Raw genomic sequence first — 13,810 nt, forward strand, 5'->3', positions numbered from 1 at the left:
GATCCATATTCTAGGAGATCTTAGGTTTAGATTATGTGTCACTAGAATTTGCAGTGGTCCCTTCATGCTGGAAAATGTACCCTGCATGTAGCCATAGGAACCTCTTCCAATAAAAGGAAACTAGTTTTCAACAAAATGTAGGTAATGGGGCTCTGGAAGACAAAGCAGTAACACAACAGGCCCAATCTACCATACTACACTACATATTTCAGACCCCCTTCATAGGCTAATCAGTTCGCCAGACTGGTTGTAAGGACCAGCCCAACCACAGCTCTCACTAGTACAACTACATGTGGCCATTGGCAACTGACTGGTGGACTTGGCGTGGTGCGAGTCCATTAGCATTGCAGTGTACTGATAGACTGTGGGTTTGCAAACATCTGGATAAGCATACAGTTTACTACTGGTAGAACACACATGGATTTACTGCTCATACACATGTGGATCCCCCCCATGAACCATGGACCTTGCCGTTGGTGGGGAGGCTTGCGTGCCTCAGCGATACAGATGGCCGTACCGTAGGTGCAACCACAACGGAGGGGTATCTGTTGAGAGGCCAGACAAACATGTGGTTCCTGAAGAGGGGCAGCAGCCTTTTCAGTAGTTGCAGGGGCAACAGTCTGGATGATTGACTGATCTGGCCTTGTAACATTAACCAAAACGGCCTTGCTGTGCTGGTACTGCGAACGGCTGAAAGCAAGGGGAAACTACAGCCGTAATTTTTCCCGAGGACATGCAGCTCTACTGTATGATTAAATGATGATGGCGTCCTCTTGGGTAAAATATTCCGGAGGTAAAATAGTCCCCCATTCGGATCTCCGGGCGGGGACTACTCAAGAGGACGTCGTTATCAGGAGAAAGAAAACTGGCGTTCTACGGATCGGAGCGTGGAATGTCAGATCACTTAATCGGGCAGGTAGGTTAGAAAATTTGAAAAGGGAAATGGATAGGTTAAAGTTAGATATAGTGGGAATTAGTGAAGTTCGGTGGCAGGAGGAACAAGACTTTTGGTCAGGTGATTACAGGGTTATAAATACAAAATCAAATAGGGGTAATGCAGGAGTAGGTTTAATAATGAATAAAAAAATAGGAGTGCGGGTTAGCTACTACAAACAGCATAGTGAACGCATTATTGTGGCCAAGATAGACACAAAGCCCATGCCTACTACAGTAGTACAAGTTTATATGCCAACTAGCTCTGCAGATGATGAAGAAATAGATGAAATGTATGACGAGATAAAAGAAATTATTCAGGTAGTGAAGGGAGACGAAAATTTAATAGTCATGGGTGACTGGAATTCGTCAGTAGGAAAAGGGAGAGAAGGAAACATAGTAGGTGAATATGGATTGGGGGGAAGGAATGAAAGAGGAAGCCGCCTTGTAGAATTTTGCACAGAGCATAACTTAATCATAGCTAACACTTGGTTCAAGAATCATGAAAGGAGGCTGTATACATGGAAGAAGCCAGGAGATACTGACAGGTTTCAGATAGATTATATAATGGTAAGACAGAGATTTAGGAACCAGGTTTTAAATTGTAAGACATTTCCTGGGGCAGATGTGGATTCTGACCACAATCTATTGGTTATGAACTGCAGATTGAAACTGAAGAAACTGCAAAAAGGTGGGAATTTAAGGAGATGGGACTTGGATAAACTGAAAGAACCAGAGGTTGTAGAGAGTTTCAGGGAGAGCATAAGGGGACAATTGACAGGAATGGGGGAAAGAAATACAGTAGAAGAAGAATGGGTAGCTCTGAGGGATGAAGTGGTGAAGGCAGCAGACGATCAAGTAGGTAAAAAGACGAGGGCTAATAGAAATCCTTGGGTAACAGAAGAAATATTGAATTTAATTGATGAAAGGAGAAAATATAAAAATGCAGTAAATGAAGCAGGCAAAAAGGAATACAAACGTCTCAAAAATGAAATCGACAGGAAGTGCAAAATGGCTAAGCAGGGATGGCTAGAGGACAAATGTAAGGATGTAGAGGCTTGTCTCACTAGGGGTAAGATAGATACTGCCTACAGGAAAATTAAAGAGACCTTTGGAGAGAAGAGAACCACTTGTATGAATATCAAGAGCTCAGATGGAAACCCAGTTCTAAGCAAAGAAGGGAAGGCAGAAAGGTGGAAGGAGTATATAGAGGGTCTATACAAGGGAGATGTACTCGAGGACAATATTATGGAAATGGAAGAGGATGTAGATGAAGACGAAATGGGAGATAAGATACTGCGTGAAGAGTTTGACAGAGCACTGAAAGACCTGAGTCGAAACAAGGCCCCGGGAGTAGACAACATTCCACTAGAACTACTGATGGCCTCGGGAGAGCCAGTCATGACAAAACTGTACCATCTAGTGAGCACGATGTATGAGACAGGTGAAATACCCTCAGACTTCAAGAAGAATATAATAATTCCAATCCCAAAGAAAGCAGGTGTTGACAGATGTGAAAATTACCGAACTATCAGTTTAATAAGTCACAGCTGCAAAATACTTACGCGAATTCTTTACAGACGAATGGAAAAACTGGTAGAAGCCGACCTCGGGGAAGATCAGTTTGGATTCCGTAGAAATGTTGGAACACGTGAGGCAATACTGACCTTACGACTTATCTTGGAAGAAAGATTAAGAAAAGGCAAACCTACGTTTCTAGCATTTGTAGACTTAGAGAAAGCTTTTGACAATGTTGACTGGAATACTCTCTTTCAAATTCTGAAGGTGGCAGGGGTAAAATACAGGGAGCGAAAGGCTATTTACAATTTGTACAGAAACCAGATGGCAGTTATAAGAGTCGAGGGGCATGAAAGGGAAGCAGTGGTTGGGAAAGGAGTGAGACAGGGTTGTAGCCTCTCCCCGATGTTATTCAATCTGTATATTGAGCAAGCAGTAAAGGAAACAAAAGAAAAGTTCGGAGTAGGTATTAAAATTCATGGAGAAGAAGTAAAAACTTTGAGGTTCGCCGATGACATTGTAATTCTGTCAGAGACAGCAAAGGACTTGGAAGAGCAGTTGAACGGAATGGACAATGTCTTGAAAGGAGGATATAAGATGAACATCAACAAAAGCAAAACGAGGATAATGGAATGTAGTCAAATTAAGTCGGGTGATGCTGAGGAAATTAGATTAGGAAATGAGACACTTAAAGTAGTAAAGGAGTTTTGCTATTTAGGGAGTAAAATAACCGATGATGGTCGAAGTAGAGAGGATATAAAATGTAGACTGGCAATGGCAAGGAAAGCGTTTCTCAAGAAGAGAAATTTGTTAACATCGAGTATAGATTTAGGTGTCAGGAAGTCGTTTCTGAAAGTATTTGTATGGAGTGTAGCCATGTATGGAAGTGAGACATGGACGATAACTAGTTTGGACAAGAAGAGAATAGAAGCTTTCGAAATGTGGTGCTACAGAAGAATGCTGAAGATAAGGTGGGTAGATCACGTAACTAATGAGGAGGTATTGAATAGGATTGGGGAGAAGAGAAGTTTGTGGCACAACTTGACTAAAAGAAGGGATCGGTTGGTAGGACATGTTTTGAGGCATCAAGGGATCACAAATTTAGCATTGGAGGGCAGCGTGGAGGGTAAAAATCGTAGAGGGAGACCAAGAGATCAATACACTAAGCAGATTCAGAAGGATGTAGGTTGCAGTAGGTACTGGGAGATGAAGAAGCTTGCACAGGATAGAGTAGCATGGAGAGCTGCATCAAACCAGTCTCAGGACTGAAGACCACAACAACAACAACACACATGTGGATGGGTCTACTGATCAATCGACCTATGGATAATGGCCTCTACATAGATGCATTCTCGAAAATTTTTCTCCAAAAAAGCATGTGGGTTTTTGTCAGGCCTCTGTCAGGATGGACAATGGTATGGTGACAGAAATGCATCACTTGAGTTTTTGCAGGAGATAACTGGAAGTCATGAGAAAGGGACTGAGCGGAGGCCAAAATCATCAATGTACAGTGTATGGCTAAGCAGCAATCTGACAGAGCTCACTAGCTCATTGATGGAGATGAGGAACAGTGTAATATTCAGTAAAGTGCCCTGCATGATTCTGTTCTCTCAGACCAGTGGGGAGCTGAGTAATTTTCGAATTCTAAAACAACTCGTGGGACAAAAATTTACAAAGAAAAGTTTGTAGGGAGCCATCAAAGCCCCAGTCATGAAGAGCAAGTAAAATGTGATTCCGGGGTGTCATATGACTTATGCTGTCAAAAAAAAATACTGCAATGAGGTGTTGGTATTTGGAAAAAGCCTATCGAATTGTTGGTTCCAACCTAACCAGATGGTCAATTGCAGATCGCCTCTCTTCAAAATCACACTGATAATGGGGCAAAAGGTTTTATAATTCGACAACATGCATAATCACTGGGCTACCTTCCCTCTCAGGCAGTTTGAAGAGCATGTTGGTGAGGCTAAATGGTCAGTAGTTGTCAATGGATGTGAGGTTTCTGCTTGGCTGAAGTATTAAGATGATGGTACTGTTTCATCACTGTGACGGGGAAACACTTTCTACCCAAATACAATTGGAGATGCTACGTAACTGAATATTTGAGTACCAGTCAGATGTTGGATTACTTCATTACGAATCTAATTAGGGCCTGGGTGTATTGTGGGATGAGTCATGAGCCTGAAGCAATTCCCAATCTGTGAAAGGTACATTATATAATTAGGCATGACAGGAGGTATAGTACCTATCTTTTATTCATTTGAAAGACTATGGATCTTGGTCCATACATGGGAAGAAGAGACATACATTTCCAAGGAGCAGATGTAGCAATCATGGCATTCTTTCTTGCTGTGTTCGATTCGGAGCAACTTGTTTTTAAGGACCAGAGGGAACTGGCCCCATCAGAAATTTTGTGATATAATGTCATTTAGTGTAACAATATTATGAAAAGGAAAGTTGCTACTCACCATATAGCGGAGATGCTGAGTCACAAACAGGCACAACAAAAAGACTGTCACACATAGAGCTTTTGGCCAGTAAGGCCTTCGTAGTGACACACACACACACACACACACACACACACACACACACACACACACTCAACTGCAGTCTCACGCAACTGAAACCACACTGTGGCAGTGGGGTTTTAGTTGCCTGAGACTGCAGTTGTGTGTGAGAGTTGCATTTGCGTGCGTGCATGTGTGTATTTTTGACGAAGGCCTTACTGGCCAAAAGCTCTGTCTGTGACAGTCTTTTTGTTGTACCTACTTGGAACTCAGCATCTCTGCTATATGGTGAGTAGCAACTTTCCTTTTCATAATATTGTTACATTCCATCCTGGATTTTCCATTGTTTAATTTTATTTGGTGAATTTTTTCAGTATTATATCAAACAGATTGAGAATGACTTGAGTCTGATGTAGTACAAGTGACACAGACAAGAGGTAATCAGGCCCAGTTTCTACTGCACTGCTGCAGAGACACCATGTTGCTCTGTGCTGCCGATAGCTGGGCCATTGGATCAGGGCCAGAAGCCAGCGTCAGGTGGCCCTTACTCCCTTCACATCCCCGGCTTCAAAATTGCAGTCACAGTGACATGGCCAACCAGTTTCACTTCCTCCGCTTCGTTCCTAGCTGTAGCATAGCGTAGGGCCAGCTTCAGTGGGCCCGGTGGGTGGAGCAATTTACACATAACTTCCTTCACCGCACCTCTTCACTTCCTTCTCTCCCCCCTCCTGCCCATTCATCTACACAATATTTGGGGCCAGGAGGCTAGGATCAGTAGCTGGAGCCATACTGAGGTGATTCTGCACCCCTGGCAGAATTGCCCAGGCAGCAATGCCACAGCCACAGCCACAGCAGCGGCAAAAGCTGATATTTTATCTGAGCTTCCAAAATATTGGAGGCAATCTGTGACCTTATATCCCTGTATTTTGCATTCACTGAGTAGGTTGGCACACTTCAGGAGTCAGGGAGGGAGGGCAGTCATTCCTGCAACTGATACAAACAGATGCTGGCGCACATGGTTATTTTTGCCAAGTGGTCAGCCACAGTCTCCACAAACTGTTGTCACATGTGCACTGGTGAGGCGTACGTACAAAACACTGGCATTTAAAGCACCATATCAGAGGTGTGAAATATGGCTTCACAATGCAGTGATAACATGATTTTGATCTTCTCTGGAAGCAAATTCCCATATTATTGTCTGGTGAGTCTCCAAGTCCACAATGTATGAAGTGGGTCCTCTGCCTCGTCAAGTGATCATACAGTTCTTTGTCCATTTGTAGTTTTCATTTCTGGTGAAAAATTAATCGTGTACTATGTTGTGGTTTTTATGGGGTACGATGGTAACAGGCACATCACAAAGTTGTTTACAAGAGAGTAACACCCAGGACTGGGTAGTATTGGCCATTTTAAGATGGAACCACTTAATAATTAGCTAGAGCAAGAGAGCATTGGTTTAACAGAAAGAAAGGGCCCTCCGTCTGTTCAGGTAAAAACCAGGAAGTGAGGCAAACGACCATCTACAAGATGCACGGATTTGTTTTCCATTCATTGCAGAGGCCAAAGAGAGCAACTCCCTACTGACATGATGACTGGCACTGAACTACGTGCCCTGTCTGAAGAGGCTGCTGGAGCCTAGTGGCCACTGGCTGATAGCTCTGGTCATTTCATGACACCAAATATCCACCACAATGCTGCCTACTACAAACAAGGGATCTCTTACAAGGTCATCATCCAACTAAACCAAAGGCCACCTGGCATGATGGCCAATGCCCAGGGTGCTAGTATACCCAAATGGACAGACACCTAATCATAGCCATATGTAAGGACATGACAGCTTGGGTCAACAGTGTGATCCCTGCATGGTCAGAGGCTATAATTACGTGGGTACATGATGACCCCCCACCCCCCACCTCCATACAGACTGTGTACCATACTGAGAACTGGGAAAATTTCCCTGCTCAGCTCACAAACATATAAGAAGCTTTGAAAAGGTGGAGGTGAAGCCCAGATGTGGGGACCACACACAAATTAACTTAAATGTGTGGTTTAAAATAAAGTGAAACACATGGGGAGAAGACAATGTTCTATCAGTGATTGAGACCGTCAACAAAGAATGTGTCCTAGATTCTAAGCCTGAGAAAAGATAGTCAGAGAGTAAAACTGAAGCATAGAAACGACCGCAATGGCTTGGTGCCCCAAGATCGCGATGGACATCCGCAGGAGTTGTGAGCCCCCTTGAAGAAATAAACATTCTTGAATCTACTACTATCAGGTTAAGAAATTCTCTGTTGTACTCAATACAAGCAACAGTAATGTTTCCATTACAAAACCCATATCCAAATACCATATTGGTATATTCAGTATTTGAAAATACATGTGACGTGGTCAAATGATACATTTGAATTGGGCAATAATCACAATCACAGTTTAAGAAGTCAATTACGTTAACTCTGGCACAAATTCACAACTAACTTCAAAACAAAAATGACAATTGATTAATAAATCCATGGTCAGCAGAGTACCAACATGCGAAATCAAAACTTACCTTTATAATCAGCTGTATGGCTGTAAGTAATAAGAATAGCACAGGTATAATATGGAATGTGTTATTCAAATTAACTGATCACCACCTAAAATATTTGCTATTTCTCTCGAAAAACACTTTATTCCTTCAGTCATTACTTTCTAATTAACAGTAATTAAAAATTGCACAATGTATTTGGCTACAAAGCACCCTTTTATTTAAATTTACAGAAATAATTTCCATTATGTACAGTGCACTTCTCAATTCATCTTTTGAAACTCCCCAACAAATAATTTATTCCTAGTGTTTTCAGCAAGCTAAGAACTTTCACTGTTCCCAGCAAGAACTCACTATCAAAGCGAAAGAGCTACTGGGAGGGTGGCTGGCTGTATATGACACCATTTCACAAAAAATGTAAATATGTATAAAGCAATAACAGAGCTTACGTTACAATATAAAAGAAACAGGGCAACAGAGGATACTCCCAAGAGCATCGGAATTTCATAAACCATGCTAAAATGCATAATTCAGCTTGAAGAGCACATTGTTTTTTTCCAGATTCACAATGAAGTAGGTCCCATCTGATATTAAGTTTTTCAGTGTGGTTTTTGGGATGTAAATTTTCTTGGAGTACCAGTACTCTAATATCTCATTTTTGTTTCTTTATTATGGCATAATGCCACACATGGCAGCAGATGATAATATGCACTTTAAATTCAGCGAACAGTTGGAACTAACCAATAGTGTGGAATGAAACACTTTGTTTCAAATAAAATTATTGCCTCAGGTGAAAGATTAATAAAGCCAAATTTCTTTAGCAAACTTGCTAAAATAACTTCACTGTTCTGCAAGGCAATTAATGCTTGACTGCTAATAACTTGGAAATAAAATAAAATCAGAAAACTGAAACTAAAAATATATTTTTGTCCTCCGTAATTATGTGAATGTATTTTAATTCACTTGATAGAAATCCGTTTTGTTTTCATTTGACGTGAGAGCTGTAAATGAAGAGAAGCAGCGAAATCACTTAATGTAAACACAGGTCACATAGAGACTAATCCCCTCCACACTACAGCTCAGACAACTCTGCGCATGAGCGAATCTGGCAGCTGGGGTGCGCATGAAAATTTTTTTTGTCATCATCTGGCTGCTTGCTGCTAATGCCTATACAGCTAACAGGCACACTTTAACTAGCGGGAAGCGGAGAAGGTACTGCTCATACGTGGGTCAACTGCGCATAGGCATCAACCCAATGGCGACTGGTCAAACGAACCTAATGTGAATAGCCGGCCGCGGTGGTCTCGCGGTTCTAGGCGCGCAGTCCGGAACCGTGGGACTGCTACGGTCGCAGGTTCGAATCCTGCCTCGGGCATGGATCTGTGTGATGTCCTTAGGTTAGTTAGGTTTAAGTAGTTCTAAGTTCTAGGGGACTGATAACCACAGCAGTTGAGTCCCATATGCTCAGAGCCAACCTAATGTGAATAGTTGTGACATCATGCTCATAGCAAGCAGTTTATTGTTACGAAGAACTACATAGTCTTGGCCCTACGGCCTTTGACACAGTTTTGCTATTCGAAGACGCTTGTGCATGCACGGTATTTTGTTGTTGTAAATTGTGCATTTCCTTTGCCATTAAAGTTTTATTTTTTTCCTCTCGTTTATATGTTATTGCTGCAGTATCATTCTCCAGTAGCAGGATATAGTAACATTCTTTGCTAGAGAATCAATTCTTACTAGTCAAAATTACAAAAATTTAACTGAAAACTAAAACATCGAAAAATCCCCACAATTCCGAAAAATCCCCACAATTCCGAAAAATTCCCGGGTTTTTCCCGGTTATCTCCCGGATGAAAAAATTCCCGGGTTTTTCCCGGATTGTATACACCCTGCCAATATATAAAAAATTCAAGTTCTTGGGTGGCATTCAACAGTAGACTGCAAAATGTTATGTGAATAAACTATTAGTAATGCACATTTTTAAAATGCTGAATCAGTCACAATTTTCATGCAACATGAGGTTAAAGTTGTGGAAAGATCAAGTGCAACAATTTTACAACCAATTTGTAACAGTAGTAATCTTTGAGCAAATGAAGTACAGATGCCATTTTTTATTTGTGCTAAGAAGTTACTAGTTATCAGTTTCACCAAACTGCAGCTGTTATTTATTAGTACTCTAGAAGTTATTAATATGTGAACACAATAGAATTTTTGCATCAGATTTGTGCTTTACTGAGAGATCGAGCTGGTAATTTTTATCATCTTTTATTTTCTGTATTTTCAGTTCATTCTAAAGAGCAAATATTTTTGCACTGGAAAGCTTGCTTCTTTGTATGTTTTGGAGACTCCTCAATATGATTTAAAAATGAGGTTGAAAAAAATTATGTCAGACATTCACAAACTATTGTTAGACTTAATGTTTACTTTTTGTCTATATCTAAAAATGATCAAAACATTATCACAAAAATGAAAATCCAGGATGGAAATAAGTCAAATAGGAGAACAGGCTACCATTTATAAACTGCCCTCCACAATGGTTAACTGACAATAAATGTAAAAATATCCAAATTGCATTTTATCAAATCATAGTATTTTTCCAAGATAAAAGTAGTTCAGTAAAAGAAGTTATATAAAAGCATCAATCTCTACTTGTCTTCTTTGCTTGAGGGCTTTAGTGTCAACAGCTGAAAATAATTTCCAAAACTTTAGAAGTGTCTGGTCCACATTGTGAGTTTTAAATAACAAACACTAATATCTTTTACTTGTGCCAATGTATTTTGGCATTTTTCTTTAGTCCAAACACAACACTTGCCAATGCAATCCCAGACTGGGGGGGGGGGGGGGGGGGGGGGGGAAGGGGTCCCACATGGCATCAACTTACAACAAAAGACTCTCATGTATCAAAAATGATTTCCAAAGAAATTACATTGATCAATCCTGTGACAATTTTGTACATTAGAAAAATAGAGATTCATTCATTAGTGTAAAATATAATTTGTATTAACATTAATAATTACTTTTATGTGATTTTGTATAAGTTGAATGTAAAAATACCTGGACGCCTAAATATTTTTGTATAAAAAGCATACTGAATATTTTCGTAACTATCCAACAGCATAAAGTAATAGAAATAATGAATTAATACAATAATGGAAGCACTCCAGTAAAAGTCAAGAATTGCACAAATATAACCAAAAAGTGGTATCGAGCGATTTATTAACAGTGAGACCAGCTTCGATAAGAACCAATTTGGAAGAGAGAAAATTACCCCTGGGTTGTTACACACTGATTTTTTAAATGATTCGACAAACATACTTGTGCTAGTACATACAGCCACTAATATTTTTCCAGACACACACTGACTAACAAGCACATTGCTTTGATTGTTGGTGGCAATCATCAAAACTTACCACAATAACAACCTTTGTGTCCTTTGATTCAAAGTAGGTAATTTATTGACTATAATTAAAAAATTAGAACAGCATACCACTCATCTAGACGATTGTAAAAATTTGCTTCAAGCACTAGTCACATCAACACACAATCGTTTCCAGATGCGTACTGACTTACACGTACTGAGTTTTAATTTCTGGTGGCAGCATGGTTGTTAGCCTGATGATTGTGGGTGGCTACCACTAACTACTAAAAGGTGCAACATGTTAGCTAGTGAATGTGTCTGGAAGTGACAATGTGTGGCTATGTCGAGAACTTTAGGTACATCTGTACGATGATCTATACATTAGTGGCAGCGGGCGATTTTTAATTATAGCTGCAAAATTAGTCAATTTTAGTCCCAAAATAGAATCAGCAGATTAATGCCAGCTTAGTTGTAAAGCCTGTAATAAAAATAAAATTCGTTTACAAGGTGGTGTAGCACACAGGTGCCCTATTAGTGTTTTTAAGGATGCATCCAGTTGTTGGCTCTGACCTACCACCTTGCCTAAGAGGACTCTTAACACGGTAGCTCATCATAAGAAACTTTTCTCAACCAATTTATTAGTTAGTAGTTAGTTCCAAGTAAATGTAATGCTTTGCTGTAGCTAAATAATGGCTTTCGCACTTAGCAGAAATGACAATGCAATGAAACTTACATGTCTTAACTGATGACAATAAGGACATAAGGTAGCTAAGTAAGAAATATATTTCTTACAATCGATGCAGCCTTATCATAAATGTCTTTTCAGATGAAGTTTAAACTGACAACTTTTATTTCTTGACTATTTTATTCACATGTTAAGCATAACTGGATGTCAGCAAGTTCTTCTTATTTTGATTTTCACTAAACCAGCAATGTCTGGCAGCGTTCTCTGTGTACTGTTACTTCAAAGATAAGCTTCTACGTTACAACTTGTGCGTGAGCTGTGGGTAGATTTGAATCTCTTCACTGCAGATAAAAGTTGCTCACACAATTACGCAGGTCTGAACATCAACATAATAGTAGCTGCAAAATTGTGAACTGTTAGAAATTTGTGACATAGAAAAATTTTAAACGAGTTTACAAGACTTATTTTATTATGAACATTTCCACGCAACTGCCTGTCATATGCTACCTAGGTAGCAAGTGAGGTAAGCGCTCATGCTTGTCTAGTTGCCTCCTGAACAGGCCTGGTTCAGAGTATCTCCATAACAAAATTAAAAACTTTTCAAGTACAAGGCGACTTGCTCTTTCTAATGACAGAAAAATAAAAAATAAGGGAGAATAATATTTAGAAAAATGACATGAAAAATGCAGAATTTTGGTAACAAAAATTGTTGGATGTTAATACATTAGTAACTTCTTGAATACTCATCATCATTTGTAGTTCAGTAGAACTTATCACGCAGCTAACTTCTCTGCAAACTATTAAAGGTCACTCAATAACCTTTATTTGTTCAAAATTTATTACCATTAGAAAATGGTTGAAAAACTGTCCCAACTGATTGTCCCTGAACTCTGAAACTGTGTAGCATGAAAATGGTGAATGACAAAAACTAAGATTTTAGCAGTATGTTGAACATGGGAGAATGTACATCTGATATGAATATCTCCATTGGATTACTAATAATTTAAATTTTAATCAATCTTCAGAGTGTCCAGCCACTGATCATTTTCAAATTAAGGATTTTCCAGGTTTTCCAGACAGCTTTGTTCCATGTTACTTTTCTTTAAAAAAATTGAGACTAGAACACCAGTTTTTCAAAATTTTATATTGATAACTTTTGGAATATGCATTATTAATTACAAGTTATTTCTTTAGCACTGCAAATCACAAACACAAATTGAAACATTTTTAAAATATTGAATACTATATATTAATTTACAGGCAATAAAAAATAAAAAATTACAAATTCTGTTTCTACAAATGTATACACATTGTAACTTGCTGATTCAAGAGAACACACTGTAGAAATTTGTCATGATAAAGACGATAAAAAATCATTTCTTTAAATTTTCTATCTCTGCCAAAATCTTTGAGGCTTGACACAACATACGAGGTCTGTTCAAAAAATTCAGGAACTTTGTCCACAAAATTTTTCTATGTTTATATTTTATTTATTGCGCATGGTCTCTTTTAAAATACTCTCCTCCACATCTGATACACTGCTTCCAACATTGTTTCACTTCCGGAAGCAGTCTTGGGATGCCTCTTGCTGGTTCGCACAAAGCGCTGTCTGCGAATTTTCTTTTCTCTCATCTATCATTGCAAATCAGGTCAGATAGTATGAAGGATGAGGCAGCACAGTGATTTCATTTCTTGTGCAATAGTCATGCACCAACAGGGATGATGGTGAGGGTGCATTATCATGATGCAAGAGTCATGAATTGTCTCCCCACATTTCAGGTCACTCTTAACATTTTCTCGCAGAAGTCCCAACACATCCCAACAGTACCTTGGCTGAACAGTTTATCCCTGTGACAGGAATTCGCAATGGACTAACTCTTCAAAGTCAAAGAAAATTATCAGTGTGGCTTTGACAGTTAACCTGAGCTGATGAGGTTTTTGTCATTGAGAACCTTTCCTGACCCATTGTGAAGATTGAACCTTGGTCTCAACAACATAACCATACACCCACGTCTCATCATCACCAGTTATGATTCTCTTAAGGAACATCTCTTTCTCAATTGTGTGATCCAAAAGCTCTTCACAGGTTGCGAGGCATAGATAATTCTAATCTCTCATGAGCCGTGGGACAAACTTGGCAGCAACATGATGCATTCCAAGATGCTGTGTCAGGATTTAATGATGTGATCCAACTGAAATGTTACATTCTTCTGCAACCCCTCAGGCAGTCAGTCTTTGATTGGCATGAACAATTTTGTTGACGTTCCTGACATGAACATCGTTGGTAAACG

General features: G+C 39.5%; 1 protein-coding gene across 1 annotated transcript in view; it reads right to left on the bottom strand.

The window, feature by feature from the left end:
* The window catches only part of LOC126252782 (glutamine-dependent NAD(+) synthetase), a 223,538-nt gene that overhangs the window by 123,679 nt on the left and 86,049 nt on the right, over positions 1–13,810 (bottom strand). The gene's annotated exons all lie outside the window — the stretch shown is intronic.

Source organism: Schistocerca nitens, chromosome 4 (genome assembly GCF_023898315.1).
Source record: "Schistocerca nitens isolate TAMUIC-IGC-003100 chromosome 4, iqSchNite1.1, whole genome shotgun sequence".
Taxonomy (NCBI): domain Eukaryota; kingdom Metazoa; phylum Arthropoda; class Insecta; order Orthoptera; family Acrididae; genus Schistocerca; species Schistocerca nitens.